General features: G+C 36.9%; 1 long non-coding RNA gene across 5 annotated transcripts in view; it reads right to left on the bottom strand.

The window, feature by feature from the left end:
- Positions 1-22708, bottom strand: part of LOC108350038 (uncharacterized) — a 118702-nt gene that overhangs the window by 71362 nt on the left and 24632 nt on the right. For 4 of the 5 annotated variants that reach the window (XR_010064312.1, XR_005501014.2, XR_010064313.1 and 1 more), the window contains 2 exons: positions 18818-18858; positions 1138-1366 (listed from right to left, as the gene is read on the bottom strand). This is a non-coding gene — a long non-coding RNA (uncharacterized LOC108350038). The remainder of the gene's footprint in view (positions 1-1137; positions 1367-18817; positions 18859-22708) is intronic. The other variant, XR_010064314.1, reaches the window with a different exon arrangement.

The following is a 22708-nucleotide window of genomic DNA, read 5'->3' on the forward strand; positions in this document are numbered from 1 at the left end:
GTGGCCCACACATATACACCCATCCAATTAGACAGGATAGATGAAGCAAAGAAGTGCAGACCGACAGGAGCCGGATGTAGATCGCTCCTGAGAGACACAGCCAGAATACAGCAAATACAGAGGTGAATGCCAGCAGCAAACCACTGAACTGAGAACAGGACCCCTGTTGAAGGATTCAGAGAAAGAACTGGAAGAGCTTGAAGGGGCTCGAGACCCCTTATGAACAACAATGCAAGCAAGTAGAGCTTCCAGGAACTAAGTCACTACCTAAAGACTATACATGGACTGACCCTGGACTCTGACCTCATAGGTAGCATTGAATATCCTAGTAAGATCCCCAGTGGAAGGGGAAGCCCTTGGCCCTGCTAAGACTGAACCGCCAGTGAAAGTGATTGTTGGGGGAGAGCGGCAATGGGGGGAGGGTGGGGAGGGGAACAGAAGGGGAGGGGGAGGGGCTTGGGGGATGTTGGCCCGGAAAACGGGGAAGGGAATGACACTCGAAATTAAATAAGAAATATTCCTTAATTAAAAAAAATAAATAATAAAAAAGAATGACTTTAAGTTTTTATGTCCCTCAGAAAAGGCTACGACTTGCCATCAAGCAATGGTGACGATCTAAATTATCTCTTTATTTCACAGCAAGTAGTGAATATCCATTCAGACCGAATACAAATCACTGGAAGTTTTAACACAGTCAGATTTAAGGACGCTGACTGACACCCCTGTAGTGTCATCTTGATCTGTGTAGCCTACGATGCTGCACCTCCACCTTTCCTACCTAGCTTCCCATCTCACTCCTCTCTTTTTTGATCTTCCCTTCTTTTTCTTATTTTTGATTTTTAATTATTCACTTTACATCCCTATCACTACTCCCAGTCCTAGTCACGTTCCCTATAATCCCTCCCCTTTGCCCCTTTCCTTCTCTTCTGGGTATACCCAGACACTGGACACAGGCACATCAAGTCTCTGCAGATTTAAACACCTTCTCTCCCACTGAGGCCAGAAAAGACAGCCCAGCTAGAAGAACCTATTCCACATACACGCGGCAGTTTTGGGGATTGCCCTGCTTCTACCTTCCACTGCTCCATTGTTCAGGACCCACATGAAGACCAAGCTATACATCTGCTACATACGTACATTTGGTTGGTGAATCAGTATCCGAGAGTCCCAGTGTTCCCAATGGTACATATTAGTTAACTCTGTTGCAATTCCTGTGGATTTCCTATACCCTCCTGGGCTTCAGTCCTTCCTCCTACTCCATAAGAGTTCCCAAAGCTCCATCCATTATTTGGCTGTGGATCTCTGCATCCATCTGAATCAGTTTCTGGGCGGAGCTTCTCAGAAGACAGCCTTGCTAAACTCCTATCTGCAAGTATATCAAAGTATCATTAATAGTGTCAGAAATTGGTGTTGGCACACGGAGTGGGACAGGAGAGATGGCCAAGTGGCTATGAGAATATGAGAATTAATATAAACCCGAAACTTGTGGCAGTAAGAAGAAGGGGACCTCATGGGTATGTGCCAGAGACCTGAAACTGTGCAGTAACCCAAGAATCAATGGAGGTTACTTTACATGTGATTGAGAGAACTGAGCACGTGAAACTTGAAGATGCCACCTGCTATGGCCAGGCAGGAAACCCAGTGAGAAATAGGAACACTAACCAATTGACAAAACTTTAGACCCAAAATATCCTGTCCACAGGAAATTCAGGGACATGGGAATGGAGCAAAGACTGATGGAATCAGGCCACTGGTCCAAATAAATACACAATCCTTTTTTTTAAAACAAAATAAACAGATACATTTATGTCCTTGTGTCATGTAATTTAAAATATTCACCAATATCAAGTATCTATTTCCTCTCCCTCATTATTTTCCTATACCCAATCTTTCTTACATAAAAATTTTAAACTCAGTGTACTTGTGTATATAACAACTCACTTGACAATGATGGTAATCTTGTCAGGGAAAGTATAAAGTTTGAAAAACATCAGCCAATGTGATAGGATTTTACTTGACTGTAAGATCACAGAACAGTTAATAGGACATGTGTATAGTTTACAAACAGATAATTCAATAGGTCAACAAGGATATTGTGCTGAATCGATTACTCTGTGATTATCTTAGCTCTATCTTCAAGACGCCCACTTGCTAACCCAGCATGTAATAAGGTACAATAATTCCTAAGGAAAAAAAAACAGAATAAATCAGAGCACTTGAAAGTTTCATTTTATCAGAAATTTCCAAAGAGTTTCACTCTAAATATTCCCTGAAGACAACAAAGTGCTGTATGCTAGATTCCAGATATTCATGAGATTTGGGGTTTAGTGAGGACCATGATGCATGTACAAGGATTTATTAAAACAAGGGAAAACCAAGTATAGAACAGGAATGTATGACCTAGAAGAACTTAAATCATGGTAACTATCATTAAATCTGCATAAATAAATATCTTATTAGGGTAGATTCAATAAATTCATGATATAAATAATATATTTAAGGGTACTAAAGGCCTCCACTCAAGTTGATAGTATTTTTTCTGTGGACATTGGAATATTAGAAATAATAATATTTCCCATTTTATATGTTTGTATCTTTATTAAGAATTGAAATATCCACATATCAGTGAATACATATTATGTGTATTCTTTTGAAACTGTGTTACCTCATTCAGGAAGATATTTTTTTTTAGCTCCATCCATTTGTCTGTGAATTTCACAAAGTCACTGTTTTTTCCTTTTACTGGATATTTTTATTTATATTTCAAATGTTATTCCCTTTCCCAGTTTCCCCAACAGAAGCACCCTATCCCATCCTCCTCCCCTTCTTCTATAAGGGGGTTCCCAACCACATCCACACACCACTATCCCCGACATTCCACTACACTGGGGATCCAAACTTGATAGACAAAGGGCTTCTCCTTCCATTGGTGCCCAAGAAGGCCACCCTGTCTACTATACGTGCAGTTGGAGTCATGGGTCAGGCTTTGGGTATTGGTTTATTCCTCAGGAGCTCTGGTTGGTTGGCATTGTTGTTCTTATGGGGTTGCAAGCCCCTTCAGCTCTTTCAATCCTTTCTCTAAATCCTCAAACAGGGGTTCCCATTCTCTATTCAATGGTTTCCTGCTAGCATTTGCTTTTGTATTTGACATGATTTGGCTTTGTCTCTCAGGAGACATCTATATCTGGTTCCAATCAGCATGCACTACTTAGCTTCATCAATCTTATCTAGTAGTGGTGGAGATATATATGTGTGTGTGTGTGTGTGTGTGTGTGTGTGTGTGTGTAATATATATATATATATATATATATATATATATATATATATATATATGAGAGAGAGAGAGAGAGAGAGAGAGAGAGAGAGAGAGAGCGAGCGAGCGCAGGTCCTGAATAGCTGTCCCTTCAGTGGCTGTTCTAAATATTGCCTCCATATCCCCTCCTATGGATATTTTTTGCCCCCTTTTAAGAAGGAGTGAAGCATCCGCACTTTGGTGATCCTTCTTGAGCTTCATGCGTTCTATGGATTGTGTCTTGGGTAATTTGAGCTTTTGGGCTAATATCCACTTACCAGTGAGTGTATATACCATGCGTTTTTTTCTGTGATTGGGTTACCCCACTCAGGATGATATTTTCTAGATCAATCCATTTGCCTATGAATTTTATTGTTTTCGATAGCTGAGTAATACTTTATTGTATAAATGTACCATATTTTTTGTATCCACTTCTCTGTTGAAGGGTATCTGGATTCTTTCCAGCTTCTGGCTATTATAAATAAGGCTTCTATGAACATAGTGGAGCATGTGTCTTTGTTGTATGTTGGAAGATCTTTTGATTATAATGCCAGGAGTGGTATAGTGGGGTACTCAGGGAGTGGAATGTCCAATTTTCTGAGGAATGTCCAGATTGATTTCCAGAGTAGTTGCACAAGTTTGCAATCCCACCAACAATGGGGGAGAGTTTCTCTTTCCCCACATCCTGGCCAGCACTTGTTGTGACCTGAGGTTTTTTTGTTTTTTGTTTTTTTTTTTTTTTTTTTTTTATCTTAGCCATTCTAACTTGTATGGTTTGGAATCTCAGGGCTGCTTTGATTTGCATTTCCCTGATGACTAAAGATGTTGAGCATTTCTTTAGGTCCTTCTCAGTCATTTGATATTCCTCAGCTGAGAATTCTTTGTTTAGCTCTGTACACCATTTGGTCATAGGGTTATTTGGATCTCTGGAGTTTGACTTCTTGAGTTCTTTGTATATTTTGGATATTAGCCTTCTGTCAGATGTAGGATTGGTAAAGAACATTTCCCAATCTGTTTGTTGATTTTTTCTCCTAATGACAGTGTCCTTGCCTTACAGAAACTTTGAAGTTTTATGAGGTCCCCTTTGTCCATTCTTGACCTTAGAGAATAGGCCATTTAGGTATTTTGTTCAGGAAATTTTCCCCAGTGCCTTTGTGATCAAGTCTCTTTCCCACTTTTTCTTCCATTAGTTTGAGTATATCTGGTTTGATGTGGAGGTTCTTAATCCATTTGGACTTAAGCTTTGTACAAGTTATTAGGAATGGATTGATTGGCATGCTGACCTCCAGTTGAACCAGCACCATTTGTTGAAAACGCTACCTTTTTTCCATTGGATGGATTTAGCTCCTTCATGAAAGTTCAAGTGACCATAGGTATGTGGGTTCATTTCTGGGTCTTCAATTCTATTCCACTGATCTATCTGCCTTCTCTGTACCAATACCATATAGTATTTATCACTATTGCTCTATAATACTGCTTGAGGTCACAGATGGTGATTCCCCCAGAAGTTCTTTTGTTGTTGAGTATAGTTTTTGCTATACTGGGATTTTTTGTTATTTCAAATGAATTTGCAAGTTGCTCTTCCAAATTCCATGAAGAATTGAGTTGTAATTTTCATAAGAATTGCACTGAATCCATAGATTGTTTTTAGCAAATGACCATTTTTGCTATATTAATCCTGCCAGTCCATGAGCATAGGAGTTCTTTCCATCTTCTGAATTGCTCTTCAATTCTTTCTTCAGAGACTTGAAATTCCCATCATTCAGATCTTTCACACACTTTGTTAGAGCTACACTGAGGTATTTCTTATTTTGGGGGACTATTGTGAAGGGTGACATTTTTATAATTTCTTTCTCGGCCTGTTTATCCTTTGAGGAGAGGAAGGCTACTGATTTGCTTCAGTTAATTTTATACTGAGATACGTTGGAGAAGTTGTATCAGGCTTAGTAGTTCTCTGGTGGAACTTTTGGGGGTCACCTAAGTATACTATCATATCTTCTGCAAATAGTGATATTTTGACTTCTTTCTTTCTAATTTTTATCTCTTTGATTTCCTTTCATTGTCTGATTGCTCTGGCCAGGACGTCAAGTACTATAATGAATAAGTAGGGAAAAAGTGGGCAGCCTTGTCCAGTCCCTGATTTAGTAGGATTGCTTCAAGTTTCCCTCCATTTATTCTAATGTTAGCTACTGGTTTACTGTGTGTTGTTTATAATGTTTAGGTATGGGCCTGGAATTCCTGATCTTTATTTCCAAAACTTTTATCATGAAGGCGTGTCAAATTTTGTCAAGTGCTTTCTCAGTATCTAATGGAATGATCTTGTGGTATTTTTTTCTTTGAGTTTATTTATACAGTGGATTACTTTGATAGATTTCCATATTTGAAACCATCCCTGCATCCCTGGGATGACGCCTACTTGATCATGATGGATGATCGTTTTGATGTGTTCTTGGATTAGGTTTGGAAGAATTTTATTGAATATTTTTTCATCAATTTTAACAAGGGAAATTGGTCTCAAGTTCTTTCTTATTATTAGTCAGAGTATTTACATAAATATGTTAACTGGAAAATGACATTTATGTTTAAGATTAAGAAATAACTCTAGATAAATTCAAATACTAATTTTAATATAAAATGTATTTTCAGTAAATTTTAAGAAGAGAAAATCTTTTAAAGTATTAAAATTATGTTTTTAGAAAATATCAAATATTAAGTATTAATAAAAGTAAAGGATCTGAAAATATATGTCGATATTTTTATTAAAATTGTTTATTGTCTAGCTCCCTGAACACAAATCCACTTCTCAACTCCCAGAAGTGGTGACAATCATGAGACCTCAGTACAAACCACCACTTCTGCCCACTTCTGCCCACATTCTCAGCCCAAGAGGAGACTGCATAGTGCCTCTGGATACAGGAATATAGGAGCAGTCAGTGGCAGGAACCAGCTTGTTTCTGGCTGAACCCAGAACTGAACTGAACACAGCTTCCTATAAACATACAAGACGCCTACAGAATTCCAAAATAGATTGGACCAGAAAATAAATTCCTCCCATCACATAAGAATCAAAACACCAATGCACAAAACAAAAAAGAATTTTAAAAGCAGTAAGGGAAAAACATATGAAGGCAGACCTAACAGAATTATACCAGACTTCTCATCAGAGACTATGAAAGCCAGAATGTCCTGGCGAGATGTCATACAGACCCTAAGAGAACACAAATGCCAGCCCAGGCTACTATATCCAGCAAAACTCTCAATTAATATAGATGCAGAAACGAAGATATTCCATGACAAACCCAGCCTTACAAAAGATAATTGATGGAAAACTCCAACACAAGGAGGGAAACTACTCCCTAGAAAAAGCAAGAAAGTAATCTCCTTGCAACGAAACCAAAAGAAGAGAGACACACAAACATAATTCCACCTCTAACAATGAAAATAACAGGAAGCAACAGTCACTATTCCTTTATATCTGTTAACATCAATGGACTCAATTCCCCCAATAAAAAAACATAGAGTAACAGACTTGATATGTAAAGAGGACCCAACATTTTGCTGCATACTTGAAACACAACTCAGAGACAAAGACAGTCACTACCTCAGAGTAAATGGCTGGAAACCACTTTCCAAGCAAAGGGTCCAAAGAAACAAACCGAAGTAGTCATTCTAATATTGAGTAAAATCAACTTTCAACCAAAAGTCATCAAAAAAGATAAGGAAAGACACTTCATATTCATCAGAGGAAAAATCCACCAAGATGAGCTCTCAATCCAAAATATCTATGCTCCAAATACATGGGCACCTACATTCATAAAATAAACCTTACTAAAGCTCAAATCACAAATTGCCCCTCACACAATAATAGTAGGAGATTTCAACACTCCACTCTCATCAATGGACAGATCATGGAAACAGAAATTAAAAAGAGACATAAATAAACTAACAGAATTTATGAACCAAATGGACTTAACATATATTTATAGAGCATTTCATCCTAAAACAAAAGGATATAACTTCTTCTCAGCACCTCATGGTACCTTCTTCAAAATTGACCATATAATTAGCCACAAAAAGGTCTCAACAGATACAGAACAATAGCAATAATCCCACGCATCCTATCAGATCACCATGGACTAAGGCTGGTCTCCAATAACAACGAAAATAACAGAAAGTCCACATATACATGGAAGTTGAACAACGCTCTACTCAATGATATCTTAGTCAAGGGGGAAGTGAAGAAATTAAAGACTTTTTAGTATTTAATGAAAACAAAGGCACATCATACCTAAACCTACCCGAAACAATGAAAGCAGTGCTAAGAGGAAAACTCATAGCTCTGAGTACCTCCAAAAAGAAACAGGATAGAGCATACATTAGCAGCTTGACAGCACACCTAAAAGCTCTAGAACAAAAGGAAGCAAATATACCCAAGAGGAGTAGAAGACAGGAAATAATCAAACTCAGGGCTGAAATCAACCAAGTATAAACAAAAAGTACTATACAAAGAATCAACAAAAGCAAGTGCTGGTTTTTTGAGGTCATCAACAAGATAGATTAAACCCTTCGCTAGAAGTCATTCTTTTGAAAAGCTGTGTAGTATTCCACTGATTAAATGTACCACAATTTCTGTATCCATTTGTCTGTTGAGGGATATCTTGGTTGTTTCCAGCTTCTGCCTATTATAGATAAGGCTGCTATGAACTTAGTGGCGCATGTGTCCCTGTTATATGTTGGAGCATCTTTTGGGTATATGCTAAGAACTTTCTTAGCTGGGTCCTCAGCTAGTACTATGTTCAATCAGTGAATATTAAGAAAAAAGCTCAGAGTACCCATCATAACTTGCAGACTATATGAAGCTCAAGAAGAAGGAAGACTAAAGGGTGGATGCTTCAATCCTACTAAAATAGGACACAAAATAATCCTGGGAGGTAGAGGGTATGATGGACTTGGGAGGAAGAGAAAAAGGTGGGGTAAGATCAGGTGTGGGAGGAGACAGAGAGATGTACAGTGGATCAGAAAATTAAACAGAGGTATGTAGCAATGGGGGATGAGGACCTGGATATAGCCAATAGAAAGTTCTAGATGCCTGGAAAGCAAGAGACTCCCAGGACCCAGAATGTATGATATTAACTGAAATACCGAACAAAAGGGAGAGAGAACCTATAGAGACAATATTCAGAGGCTAGGCAAGGCCCTAGGTTGGGGCCATCCAACTTTCTCAAAATTTTAAAAATTGCTCATGTCTGAAGGAAATACAAGGACAAAGAATGGAACAAAACGTAAAAGAAAGGCCATCCAGAGATTGCACCAACTGAGGATCTATCCCATATGCAGCCACCAAACCCAGTCACTAGTGCTGGCTGAGAGGATCCGAATATGGATATCTTTTAAGAGGTTCTGCCAGAGCCTTACTGATACACATGCGAATGCTTGGAGCTAACCATCCGCCTGAGCATGGGAACCCCAATGGAGGAGTTAGGGGAAGGACTGAAGGAGCTGAAGGGGTTTTCAACCCCGTAGAAAGAGCAGCAATATCAACCAACCAGACCCCAGGGACTAAACTACCAACCAAAGAAAACACATGGAGGGACCCACTGCTAGCTTCATATGAAGCATAGGATGGCCTCATTTGGAATCAGTGACAGCGGAAGCCCTTGTTCCTGTGAAGGCTTAATGTCCCAGCATAGGGGAATGCTAGGGTGATGAGGCAGGAGTGGGAGTCTCCTCACAGACCCAGGGGAAGAAGGGTTGTTTTTCAGCAGGGAACTCTGAATGGGGGATAACATTTGAAATGTAAATAAACAAAATAACCATTATTTTTTTTTAAAAAAAGGCTTGAAATAGCTTTTCACTGCTTCATACACTTATAATTAGCTTTTATAAAAACTTAGTGACATATAAGCTACTATTATCCCTATTACATAGACAAATTAAAAAAAGAGGAATCTCTAGTAAGTGGAAGCCATATTACAAGCATTTGGTCAAGACTAAAGTGAGAAAAGAAACCTCAAATCCCTATAGCTAAACTTCATCTGAGCTGGTCATTGTTATGTCTGAATTCATGTGTGAGTTACAGAATTTGAGTCTGAGAAGGTATGCAAGGGTAAGCATATCAACAATAAGATCCTTTTTTAGCATCAATAATAGTTTTGACAGAGATAATATATACATTCTATGATATGTTACATGACAGATATTTATTAATAATATACTCTGATAGATATTTTCAGATAATTGATTGTTTCAGGCAAGTTTGAAACTGTGGTCTGGAGCTCCTAATCCTCTTGTCTCCACCCAAGTTTTGAGAATATCAGCATGCCACATTGTACCTGCTGTGGATTGATCTCATGACTCATGTAGGATAAATACACACTTTTTGTACTGAGCCGTATCCCCAAACCTGTTGTTCTAAAATGTTAAATGATCATATATCCAGTGGACAAGAAAACATGCTGAGAGAATGTGGCACCAATCGTAATTTCACACATGACACTCATAACATTGTAAGCATCTGGGTGATTTGATGAACTACGTTTCTATATCTTTGTGTAAGTGTATGTGTTCATAAGAATGTGAAGATATATATATTTAAGATCAAAGGTTAATCCCAAGTGTTTTTTCCCAGGAACTCTCTACCTTTGGAATCATTCTTCCACATCTCTATGTACTTGCTTGTCAAGCTTTATGTTTGGGTGTTGAGAATTGAACACATCATGACTGTGTTACTGGCACTTACAGCCATAGTCTCTGGATTCTTAACACATATGTTAAATAGTCTCTTTGATGCTTTCTGTGTCAGTAATTGATGTTCCTGTGATTTATGTTAGTGGATGTAAATTGATTTTTCATGCTTTTTAAATTTTTTTTTGTTCGCTATTACTGTTTCACACACCCAACTATTTTTAACCTCATGAAAGCATTTGTTTTTGTTATATTTATTTGTTTGTTTGTTTGTTTTTATGGAGACCATTCTGTAATAATGCGGGGGTTAGAGTATCAAATTTATTGTTCAGGTGTGAAAATATCTTGAATAAATTAACCAATATAAATTTCAATTTTCTCACATAAAAGAGGATTGCTGAAAACCACACATTGTACTACTTAAATACTGGGACTTTCACTTCCCAGTTAGCATGTGTGCTTTTCACAGCTCCTCTTTCCTTCGCTTAGCTCCTTTGAGTGATTTATATTTTCATTTCCATGGAATTCCTAGAAATCTATGACAAAAGCCTTGGTAAGAAGTCAAAATTACTAGTTCTCCAAATCTGAGACTATATGAGACACATAGGAGTATGTTTTTTTTAAAATATCTCTAATTTTGATCTTTTCAAATTTTCTAATCTTAGATGCATTCATATTAAAGAAGTCCCTTTGTCTTTCTAACCTTTATTCCATAGTATGATAGATTACTAAAGTATTGTTTTTGAAGTGACTTTCATTTCCTTTAATTAAAGTTCAACCTGAAAACACTGAATTGTACATAATTTTAAATACATCACAGAAAGTACTTTAGGTTAATGATTGCAATTTTCTTTGTGTAACAACTTTACTCTCTACAGTGTTTACCAGGAATGTCTAGCAAACATTCACAAGTTCTCTTGGTACTGGCTTTGGTTGTTTGAGTTCTTCTGTGTCCTATGGGCATGTATTCTTCTCATTCTTCTGTATTATGTACCATAATGGGATTAGAATTTTTTAATGCTTGTTTCATTATTTTATTTCGAAGACTCACTAGTAACGGACCTGCTTAGAACTCAAAGCTTTGTATCCTAGAATAGTCTTAGTGACAGAACTAGTACTATTTAATCTGATTAATTTCAGATATTTGTATACCTGATTCTACATATAAAATGCTTATCATTATGAACTACCCAAATCTACAATCCTGTTAAAATTCTTTCAATATACAAAAACATTAACTTTTATACCTTCTTGTATTCTATGGTGGATTGTATAAGATTTTAGATTCTTTTTGCAATAAATTTTACTGAGTCTACAGGCATTCCACCTTTTCTCAATACAAATGCATGTATGATTAGAGTCATCTGTCCTGCAGGCATGAGACTAGAGATTGAATTTTCAAATCATGTTCGTCGTGAGTCCTTGCTTACTTAGTCTGATGTGCTTGCTTCTAGGATGATTTTATTAAGCAAGCAATAAAGAGGGACATCACCAAAGCATAGATATGGAAGTATATTCTGAATATAAATGTGCTGTAGGAGAGCAGGGTATCATAAATAAGTACATGAGAACAATTTTTCATTAGATACTCATTGCTAATTTAGTAGTCCAGCCTGGGACTAAACCAATACTACCCTTATATATAGATAGGAAATAAGCCTTCCCCATGCTAAAATATTTCTTTGCATTTGTTTTGATTTTTTTCATCACCTTCACTAAGAATAGATTTAGATCCATTCCTCACTAGGTACACAGAACAGTATCTAAAACAATGTTACTAATCAACACTCCTGGAGGCTTTCTCTAGGCAGGTTTGAGAATAATAATTGCACTAAGGCTCAAAAAAGTAAATATGGCGTATTTTTATATTACTACCAAATGATATATAAGCATGAACAATTTCTTAAGATCAAAGTAATGTCACATTATGCCCTTATGTATTTTTACATAACAAATAAACACTCCATTTCTCTATTTGTCTAAGCATATGCTAATATGTACAGAACTTCTGGGATCTAAAACTGTGACTCAGGAACATCACATGCATTTATTCAGGTTAACTATAAACTGAGAGCTCAACGTATCTTTTAAAATAAAACAAGGTTCTAGCAATTCCTTTATTCTGTTGAGTATCTGCCCCAGGTGTAATGTGAACACAATCCTACGGTGCTTTCAACAACCTGCAAAGCATACAGGGCTCCAGGCTAGGACTCCTCTGAAGTTCCTCATAAGCATGATTGAAAGAGAGAACAAAGTGATGAAACCAAGCTATATTCTCTATGGATGCTGCTAGTACCTTCACATGCTTTAGGCAAGAGCATCCTCATTGAGTTTTACCATCTCAGTTTGATTTTGCAAGACCAGAAAAACAGAGGCTGTTTTAACTACTCATATACACAATATTCCTCTCACAATGTATTCTCTAAAACAAATAATATGTTTATCTTCTATCATTCCCTAAAATTACATAAAACTTTACAGCAGAAAAAGGATGGGGTTTATTTTGCTAGGATTATTGGATAAGGGTAGGAAAGAACGTTTTCAGAATACAAGTTTGCATGTTATAATAATGGCATATGTTTTAGACAGTTTCTGTTAGTTAACGGATTCCTGAGATAAATTAACTTGAGATAAAACAAGTTATTTTAGATCAAAATTTCTAAGATCTAATGGGGTTTTCAGTTTTCTTTCTGTCGTTCTTTTATTCTTTCCTCTTTCCCCATTGTTTCTAATCTATTGTTGAGACAACATACATGGTAAAACCAATTGATCAAGTCAAGTTTAGCAACCAAAAACAGACTGGGTCCCCAGTAAACTTAGTGCTTATTACCACTGATGTTATACTTCTTTTTTCTTTTAATTTTTATTGGATATTTTTATTTACATTTCAAATGTTATTGTGTTGGTTACCGCCAGTTGCAATTGCTGAAGGGGGCAGAGGCAGGAGGATCACTATTTCGAGGACAACCAGGACCTTATACATCTTAATGGTTCTAACACTTGCCAGTATGGGAAAGCAGGGGACCCAGTTTTTATATCATGAAGAAGTGGAAGATACTTGTCCCAGTGACAATGGACGAGAATATCAATAACCACTATATAGACATAGTTCCCACAGGTTCACCCTGATTCTTAGTTGTGGCTTCAATATATTTGATAAAATTTATTCTCTGTTCATTTTCTAAAATCATTCTGGACCAATGTACCCAATGCTATGGGTCTTCCCTAACATTGACCACCAATTTTTCTATTTAGAACAGAAATCTACAAAGACTACATTGTGCTATGCAGCTTAAGGCTAACTAAAGACATGGATTATTTCACACCCTATGAATTTCAAGGAAATGCTAATAGAATATCTCAGATTAGATATGATATTCTCAAAAGATACATTTTAAAAGACTAGAAGCTCCATTTACTATGTAATCACAGAACTAGACTGTATTATAAAAGTTGGAAAAATATTTCAAGTGTTCTAGATATATTCTACTATTAAATTATTGAACATTGTTACTTAGTTTTGAAAACTATTGATGAAGTCAATCACATTGAAAACATATACTATAAGATTATACATTTGAAAAAATGGTAAAATACATATTTGAAATAAGAATTAAGGGACAATTGTGCCATAACATAATAATTTAAAGTTGGCCAGTAATTAAAAAGAACACTCTGTTTTATTTATCAGAACATTTTACTTTTGAACATTAAAATTTTGTGGTATTACCCATTTTTATAGCCACATAATAGCCGTACAAAAGCTGTGGAAACCTTATAAATATTCATCATTTATTTATTTGAGGAAAGATGTCATTATATACCCAGACTGACTTTAGAAACCTTCTTACCTCAGCTTTTATATTTAGTATCTACTATCCTGATGTGTCTATTATAATATGATAGACTAACCAGTGTCACAGAAAGTGTTTGTTTGCATACTAAAACTAATATATTTTATATATTGGTGTATTTTATGTTTATTATTAAACATGTAACTTATGTATAATAATAAACTATATTTTATTGTGTAATGAGTCATACCAATATTTTATTACCAATCTCTTCCCTATTGTAAAAGAGGATTTTCTTGCTTATAACAGACATTTTTGGAGTGAATAGTCAATTTCTCTTCCAAATTTGGTGAATTACTATAAATGGTCTAACTCATTCTCTCAGTCTTCCTCACTGGCTGATAACGGATTAATAAGAGTATGGTAATCAACAAAGGTGAGACATATAATGCTTTAATTGACTTTTCACCTGATTTCTTCATCAAATTTGTAAATTGATCTTTCTTCACATTAATAATTTCCTAGACATACATTTTAAATGTAATCTTGCTGTGTTTAACCATTTGATAGGAGAGACAATGCATTTTGTTTATACTTCTTAAAGCATGATGACTGGATATTATAGAGTAAATATACTCACAAGTCATTATGTAGAATAAAATGTCTGGGAGAAACTTTAAATAGCTTATTCAAAAGGCTAGAGATTTCTTTTACCTTGGACTATAAACTATAAAACACCAGAAACTTAAAGGGGAAAGCCAAATGACTTCCTGGAAACTGGCTTATATAGCAGGTATCTGTGAGGAAGGAATCAGTTTTCTTGAAATTTGTTTTGATTCTTTGCATTTATACACAATGAAATGGTGTCTCTTACCAGACAATCACAAAGTAAAACAGTTTTATTATTTGTCTTAGGGTTTCCATTGTTAAAAGAGACATCATGACAAACATAACTCTTATAAAGGACAACATTTAATAGGCACTGGCTTACACTTTCAGAGGTTTAGTCCATTATCATCCTGGTGGGAAACATGGCTTCATCCAGGAAGGCATGACACTGGAGGAGGTGAATGGTCTACATATACTTCCAAAGGCAAACAGGATTAAAACTGAAACTTTCAGGCAACTAGGAATAGGGTCTCAATGCTCACCTCTACAATGAAACACACTTTGTAATCAAATCAAACTCAAAAATATATCACATACCTCCAACATAACAGCATATATGTTACCACTCTAGAATATTTTACTGGGTAAATACTGGATCAAAGCAAGACCACGAACCATCTGGCCAAATTCCAAACTGTCCATCACCATTGTCAGCACCTACACCGACACGGTACCGAGAATTGGGCGAAAGCCTGTGGGATTAAAGAAACACACACACAAGATGGATGAAGCAAAGAAGTGCAGGCAGACAGGAGCCAGATGTAAATCTCTCCTGAGAGACACAGCCAGAATACAGCAAATACAGAGGCGAATGCCAGCAGCAAATCACTGAGCTGAGAACAGGACCCCCGTTGAAGGAATCAGAGAAAGAACTGGAAGAGCTTGAAGGGGCTGGAGACCCCATATGAACAACAATGCCAAGCAACCAGAGCTTCCAGGGACTAAGCCACTACCTAAAGACTATACATGGACTGACCCTGGACTCTGACCTCATAGGTAGCATTGAATATCCTAGTAAGATCACCAGTGTAATGGGAAGCCCTGGGTCCTGCTAAGACTGAACCCCCAGTGAATGTGATTGTTGGGGGCAGGGCGGCAATGGGGGGAGGATGGGGAGGGGAACACCCATAAAGAAGGGGAGGGGGAGGGGTTAGGGGGATGTTGGCCCGGAAACTGGGAAAGGGAATAACACTCGAAATGTAAATAGAAATACTCAAGTTAATAAAAAAAGAAACACACACACACACACACACACACACACACACACACAAAGGTTATCATGTCAAGCCAGGAGAGGAAGAGAGGAAGAGAGAGAGAGAGAGAGAGATTGGAAGAGGAAGAGGGGAAGAGAGTCAGAGAGAGAGAGGAAGGAGGAAGAGTCTCCTGTAGCTTTATTTACCACTTATATACCCAAGTTCTCCAGGTAGAAAATATTTGGGAAGCACAGTGGGAAACCATGGCTCATGACTACCTGGCTCGGACTTCGGTGACAAAAGACGGACTAAGAGACCTGAATTAATAGGGAGAAATCCGAGAAGACCAGCCTAAATCTCCAGGATAAAGGCTGAGGAAGCAAAAGGCAGAAGTAAGTTGACCACCACCCAGGTGTGGTCCTGGTGTGTCTGTTCCACGTGCATCAGCCGGGCTCAGCAGAGGTCATGCAGTGGAGACATCGGGTGTTACTACTTGGTCTTTTCTTCCTGTGCCGTAAATACATGGGAGAGGCCTCTGTCCAACAATTCCATGACTTTATGGCAGTAATCTTAACTGTGGCCATGCAGTTACAAAGCGGCCAGGCCCAAATCCAATACGGCTCCCTACACACCATGTCTGATGGTCAAGTACCTTTCATATCTCCAACCTCTTTCATCTTTGTTGACTGAAACAAGCGTCTTTCTTTAGGGCTGTTTCTACTCCCGGTTGGCCCTTTTCATCAGCTGGTATTCTGTGGCTCTGGCATCTCTAACATCTTGGGCTCTCCCAGAAAAGAACAAAATTACAGCTTCATGTTCCAATGACTGATATCTACACAAGATCGTCTGAGCTTCTCAAAAGTGCCTGGATCACTTCTCCAGCTCAGCTTTCTGTAGCACACTAGCCTCTTGTTGACTCTCCTTCACTGTTGCTGCTGTTCATGGTGAACTGCCCATTGTATTGGCATCTCCAATACACTGGGGTCTTCTGCTGCAATTAGGCTTCACCAATAGCCTCTCATAGGCTCCCTCCAGGGTCTCAACTCTTTTTGCATGACCTCTTCAGTCTTGGGCCATTATTTGCAACTAAGGCTACACTGTCACCAGTAGCCTTCCATGGCCTCTCACAGTGAGAATCCTCAGCTGCTCTCCATGACCCTTTCAGGCATTCAAAACCAGTACCACTTGGGTGATTTGACTTTCAAAATGTTAAAAAATCCAGCTGAAGGATGGTTTGCAGCCTTTGCTATCACTGGAACATAGTTTCTCTACAGTCTCAGAAAACACTTTCCAGAAGACTTTACCACACTGATATTGGTTTCTTCTTAATTACCACTAATTTCTTATCTCCAGCTAACTTTCATCATTTGTCCCACTATTTTATTCTATTCTTGATTCTAAAGTCAGAGCCATGGGGCTAATACAACTGAAACACAGCAAGGCTTCTAGATCTCTCACTCACTGGGATTTATGATCCTGAGCTAGCTAGCACTTGCCATTCTTTGTCTCTGGCTTAGCGACTGAGACCATACGTGCATACTGTCATGCCTCGCTACCACAGATATTTGTAATGGAGGCAGACTAACTGATTTTAATAAGGACGAAATGAGAATTCTCACTATTTCCTTTAAATTTACCTGCTGCGTCCCCAGAACAAAACACAGTTGAATTTGATTCTTTGTTTTAATCTTTATTTATTCATATATTGATTTAAAATAAAGCCTGAGTTGATTCAGAAACTTTGATTGATGGTACCTTTCAAAATATGAATTTCATGGAAAAGGAACAACTCAAAAGCTATACATAAACAAAAGACATTTGTAAACACTGGATTTTACTGCAAGGGGAGGATTAAACATAAAATTGCTCATTTTAAGGAGGAATCATGCATTATACCACTAACATTCGAAATGTCTGCACTTATACTAAGTCAGAAAATATGATCCTGTGCCAACCTTGCAAGCAAATGGTGATCAGAGCAGACTTGTGTACCTGGAATTTTCATGAAGGAGCTATATAGCTGAGTTAGCTTACAATTCCTTACTCTCCTGCCTCCACTTTCGAAGTGCTGTGGTTTCGTGTGTGGATCATCATTTCTGGTGCTTAAAAATATCATATTAATAATCTGTAAATAATATTGCTGATTTTGAATAATAAGAGCAGGCACTAAATAGGCTGGCAGGATGGGACTGTCTAGTACTTTGCATCATTTGTATATTCACCATGATGTATAGTTCTAGTCTATCCCTCATTGTATTTTTACAAACCTGTGCTAGTTTTATGTTAACTGGACACCAGCTATATTCAACAGACAGAAAGGAGCCTCATAAGTTCCAGCTTTTAGGGGTTTTCTTAATTAGTGGTGAGTGGGGAATGGCTCCCACCATTATAGGAGGGACATCCGTGTCTGGTGGTCCTAGTTCAAAGGAAAGCAGGCTGAACAAGAAGTCTTGAGGAGCAAGTCAGTAAGCAGCATCTCAGCATTACTTCCTGCCTCTATGACCCAGTCCTGTTTAAGAGCCTGTCCTAGCTTCCTTCAGTGGTGGAAGTTTAAGCCAAATTAACCTTTTCTTCCCCAAATTGTTTTTCCTAATACTGTTTCATTGTACTAATAGAAACCCAAAGTAAGAAAAGGTCTGCATGCACAGTGAAGACTCCATCTTGAGGAATGTGAAATCAATATAATGGTCCCATCTTTATGAAAAAAAAACAAAGATTTCTTGGGTATTTCTTTTTTTAATACTGTCAAAGATGCATTCAGCTAGACTCCACACCCTGTTAAGAAAGTGGTGAAAACCAAATTTCAAGTAACAAGGTGTGAAATATGGCATTCATTCATGTATAATGTTGTTTCTTCTTACTTCCTGAAGTACTTCAATATGTGTTTTGACTGTGATTTCTTTGTCTTATCGTTGATTTTAAGAATATTTAATTACTTACAGTAATATGAATCTTAATAAAGACAGATAACTTTATCTTGCTTGAAAACAAGTTATATCTGATACAAGTAATTGTTTTGTTGTTTGTTTTTATTTTGTTTTCATTAATAATGATGTCCCTTTTTGACTATAGGATATGTTAGGAAAAAAGTGATAATCTAAGAGGACAGTAAATATTAAATCTAATGCTTAAGATATCAAATTGTCTATTCACTGTTATGTATGAGGGCTCTCAATAATACTTACTGACTTGTCTGAGATCAGGAGATTCCAACAGCTCCCCACAACTGAAAGCAAGAAGGAAAATGGGTTAAAAATGTAGATCAATTCCCCAATGCCAAGCACTTTCATTTTAAATTCACAATGTCCCTGGGAAGAGCAGGGAGCCAGAAGGTACAAGAGGCCAACAAGGGTGACAGGGTTAAATAAAAACATCCTGTTTTGGGGGATAGGATTAATCTTGAGCCAAGCACACTGCTGGCAGAGGGGCCTGGGATTATAAAAATCACATTATGAATTTTTAATTATATTTTTGCAGTAATTGTGCAGCACATGCCCGCTAATGGTGCTGATCATAATTATGATGAGATAAAGTGGCATAATATAGACATGATATATCTGCAGTGTTTTAAAGAGGTTATTGTTTCATTCAGAATTCACTTCCCCCTTATGCTAAAGAAGTATTAAGTAACTGGGTTACTTAAAGTAGAGTTACTCCCAAAGACTCAAAATGTTTGATAACAGCTGTGCTAGAAGCCAGCCAGCAGTTACAACAAAGGTCAATGTGGTGGAAGGAGGAAGAGACGAATATTGAACACCAAAATAGAGAAAGAGGAATGAATATTTTTAAATATCAATTGCTTAGTGAAGGGCAGTATTTTGACCTACTAAACCAAATTCAATTTGATGATGTTGTTATAGAAATGTCATTTGGTGTCTTTTAAAACTTGGGGCAAGGTTGAGGAGGCCAGAAAAAGATCCTCCTCATTCAACCATATTGTAAAAAGCTCTGGGGAAGCCTTAACAGATTTCATGAAAAGATTAGTTTCAGCTGTCAACAATTCATAGCCGACTCTGATGCTAAACAGATACTGATAGAACACAGGGTATGTGGGAATTTGAGTACCAAATGTAAAATGTTACTAGATCATTAAAAACATAAGCAGCACCAATGGGTATGTCAATAAAAAACATGAATAATATTGGCTCTCACAAGCATCATACTAATATCTTAGGACAAGCTACAACTTGAGGTCTCAGATATTAAATTACTTGGTACTTTAATTGTGGTGAATTTAGTCAATTACAAAGAAATTATAACCAAGCTGCTAAAAGTCTCACGAGTCAAAATGTTTGTTACATTAACTGTGAGAAATATGGTAATTTCTGAGTGAGAAAGAGTCCCAAGATATAACCTAGAAATGTAGCCTAGGCTTCCCAGGGTTTTCAGATGTCATGGCAAGGGATGCCATTGCAATAATGAATACAAATCAAAGAGGAATGTGGAAGGTAAATTCTTGCTGGTGCAAATTAGAATGGATGATCTGCCATCTCATAGCGCCACAGCAAAAATTATAAGCTGTTGAGATCTTATGTGGCTGACATACTCTTAAGTTTATGGAGAAGGGATTTTTTACAACAATGTGGTATATATATATATATATATATATATATATATATATATATATATATTTTCCTGAAGATAGCTGCTGATGAAATAGGGGGAAATGGTAGCTGGTCCTCCAGAAGGTATTGTAATGTGTTGTCAAAAATAATCATAGGCTATGACAATTGTCAATACACAGGACATCACAGGGATTGACTTTGGAAATCTTAAGAGTGGCCACTGCTGAATAACTAATGGTCCTACCCTTAAAATGGCTTCATATCAAGCCAGTATGGGTTGGTCAATGGACCTCAACTGAGGAAAAATTGTAAGCACTTAAACAGGTGGTTAAATAGTAGCTGGAGTCTCTTCATATAGAAGAGCCTACCAGCCCATGGAATTTCCTAGTGTTAAAAGAAATTCCCTTGTTATAAAAGAAATCAGGAAAATGGAGGATGTTATCAAATTTAAGAACAGAAACTAAGTAATTCAACTAATGGTCTTTTACAGCCTGAAATTCCTTTAACTTCTTTATTACCTAAGCCAAGTCCCTTGATGGTAATTGGTTTAAAGATAATTTTTCACAATCCTTTTGCATGATAGGGAAAGGGTTGCTTTCTCAGTACCTACTTATATTAATAGTGGCCCAGTAAAGTGATATCACTGGAAACTTCTTCTACAGGGAATGATAAATAATCCAACTTTATGTCAAAATTTTATAAAAACAACTGCTACAAACAACTTGTAGGCAATTTCCTCAATCAATTATTTATCATTTTATAGATGATATTTTGTTGGCTGATACCGATATAGATTAGAGAAAATATTTAAGGAAACACAACTGCTGCTATTCTGTGGGTTACAGATTGCTCCTGAAAAAACACAGAGAGGAGATTCTGTTTTTTGGATTGTAAAATAACTCAACAAAATTTTGACTACAAAAGGTTCAGATGTGTGGAGATCACTTGCAAATCTTTAATATTTTTCAAATTTTAATGAGAAATATTGATTAGCTACAGCCTACAAACTACTCATATGTTAATGAACTTATTTCAAATACTACAAGAAAATTTAGACTTATAAAGTTCAAGATGATTAACAACTAAAGCAGATAGAGTTAACTCTAGTAGAATAGAGACTGCAAGATACATATGTGGATTGAATTGATCCTAAAGTTTCATTTTGGATATTTTACCTTCAGTTCATTCTTCTAATGTGCTGATTTTGCAAAGGGAAGATAGTATTGTGGGATGGCTTTTATTAGCATACAGAGAAAGTAAAAATTTGAAGACTTACCTAGAGACTGTTTCTGAATTAGTTGTAAAAGGAAGGCTACAAATACATTTATTGTCAGGAACAGACCCAATTGAAATTTTAGTGACCTCTTACTAATGTTGAGATAATGTCATTATGTGTTATCAATGAAGATTAGTGAAGAGCTTGCAGTAATGACATGAAAGAAATTAATAACAAATATCCTAACATGAAATGTCTGCTGTTTATAAAAATCTAATTAGATCGTCCTAAATGTTATAAAGAAAATGCAAATTGATAAACCAGCTACATTCTATACAGATACAAATAAGTTGTGAACAATGGGATATAAATCAGACAAAATTAGCAAAGTAATCCAAACCCCATATACTTAAGTTCAAATCTCAGAGCTGTATGCTCCTATAATATTAGTTTTTCCTGAATTAATATAACTGACCCAAAGTGCTGAAAGAGTTGTTTTCCATATGAAGACAGCTGAATTTGTTTCTGATCATTCAGAATTAACCTTCTTACTTATTTAACTGCAACAAATAATCAGAAATAAAAACTATCAACTATATGTAGCTCATATTCAGTATCATACAAGTTTTCCAGGTTCTTTGGCAGAAGGAAATGAGAGAATTGACCAATTAATAAGAACTGTGATAGTATCCTCAAAATTGAAAAACACCAAATAAAGAGTAAATGAGGTAGAAATTTCTGGTTTTACAACAACTCACTTGTATCATATAAAAAATTTCTGGATGCTGTCCTGTGAGAGAACATGCATATCATGATTTTCTAGAAGCTGTATTGTGAGAGGATATGTGATGTTTATCTGAAAACAGACACTTGAGAGTGTGAGTGATATTTAAACGAATGTAAATGGAACCCTATAAACAGTGAGAGGATATTCTTGCATTGCTACACCACAGAACTCTTTTTCGTTGCTGGTCTTTGCTGGTCTCTGCTGGACTTAACTTTGTGGAGAGAAATGTGCCAAAGAACTTCTCGAACTTCTCGTGGTATCCAGCTGACTCTGGCTCTTTCCACTGGCTTGTGCCCTTTTAGCAGAGCCTTTTGGTTTCTGCTGAATTTTGCTGCTGTGACTGATTCATGTTTGGTGTTTGTTATTAAACTGGACTGCTAGTATCCTGAAATTGGCCCAAGGAACTACTTCTAAACACGTCCACAACACACTTTCCTATTAACCTTGTTTATCCTCTACTTCTGATCAGCATGTTAGAAGGAAATTTGAGAAATTTAAGAGCCCTAAA

This window comes from Rattus norvegicus, chromosome 2, assembly GCF_036323735.1.
Source record: "Rattus norvegicus strain BN/NHsdMcwi chromosome 2, GRCr8, whole genome shotgun sequence".
Lineage (NCBI taxonomy): Eukaryota > Metazoa > Chordata > Mammalia > Rodentia > Muridae > Rattus > Rattus norvegicus.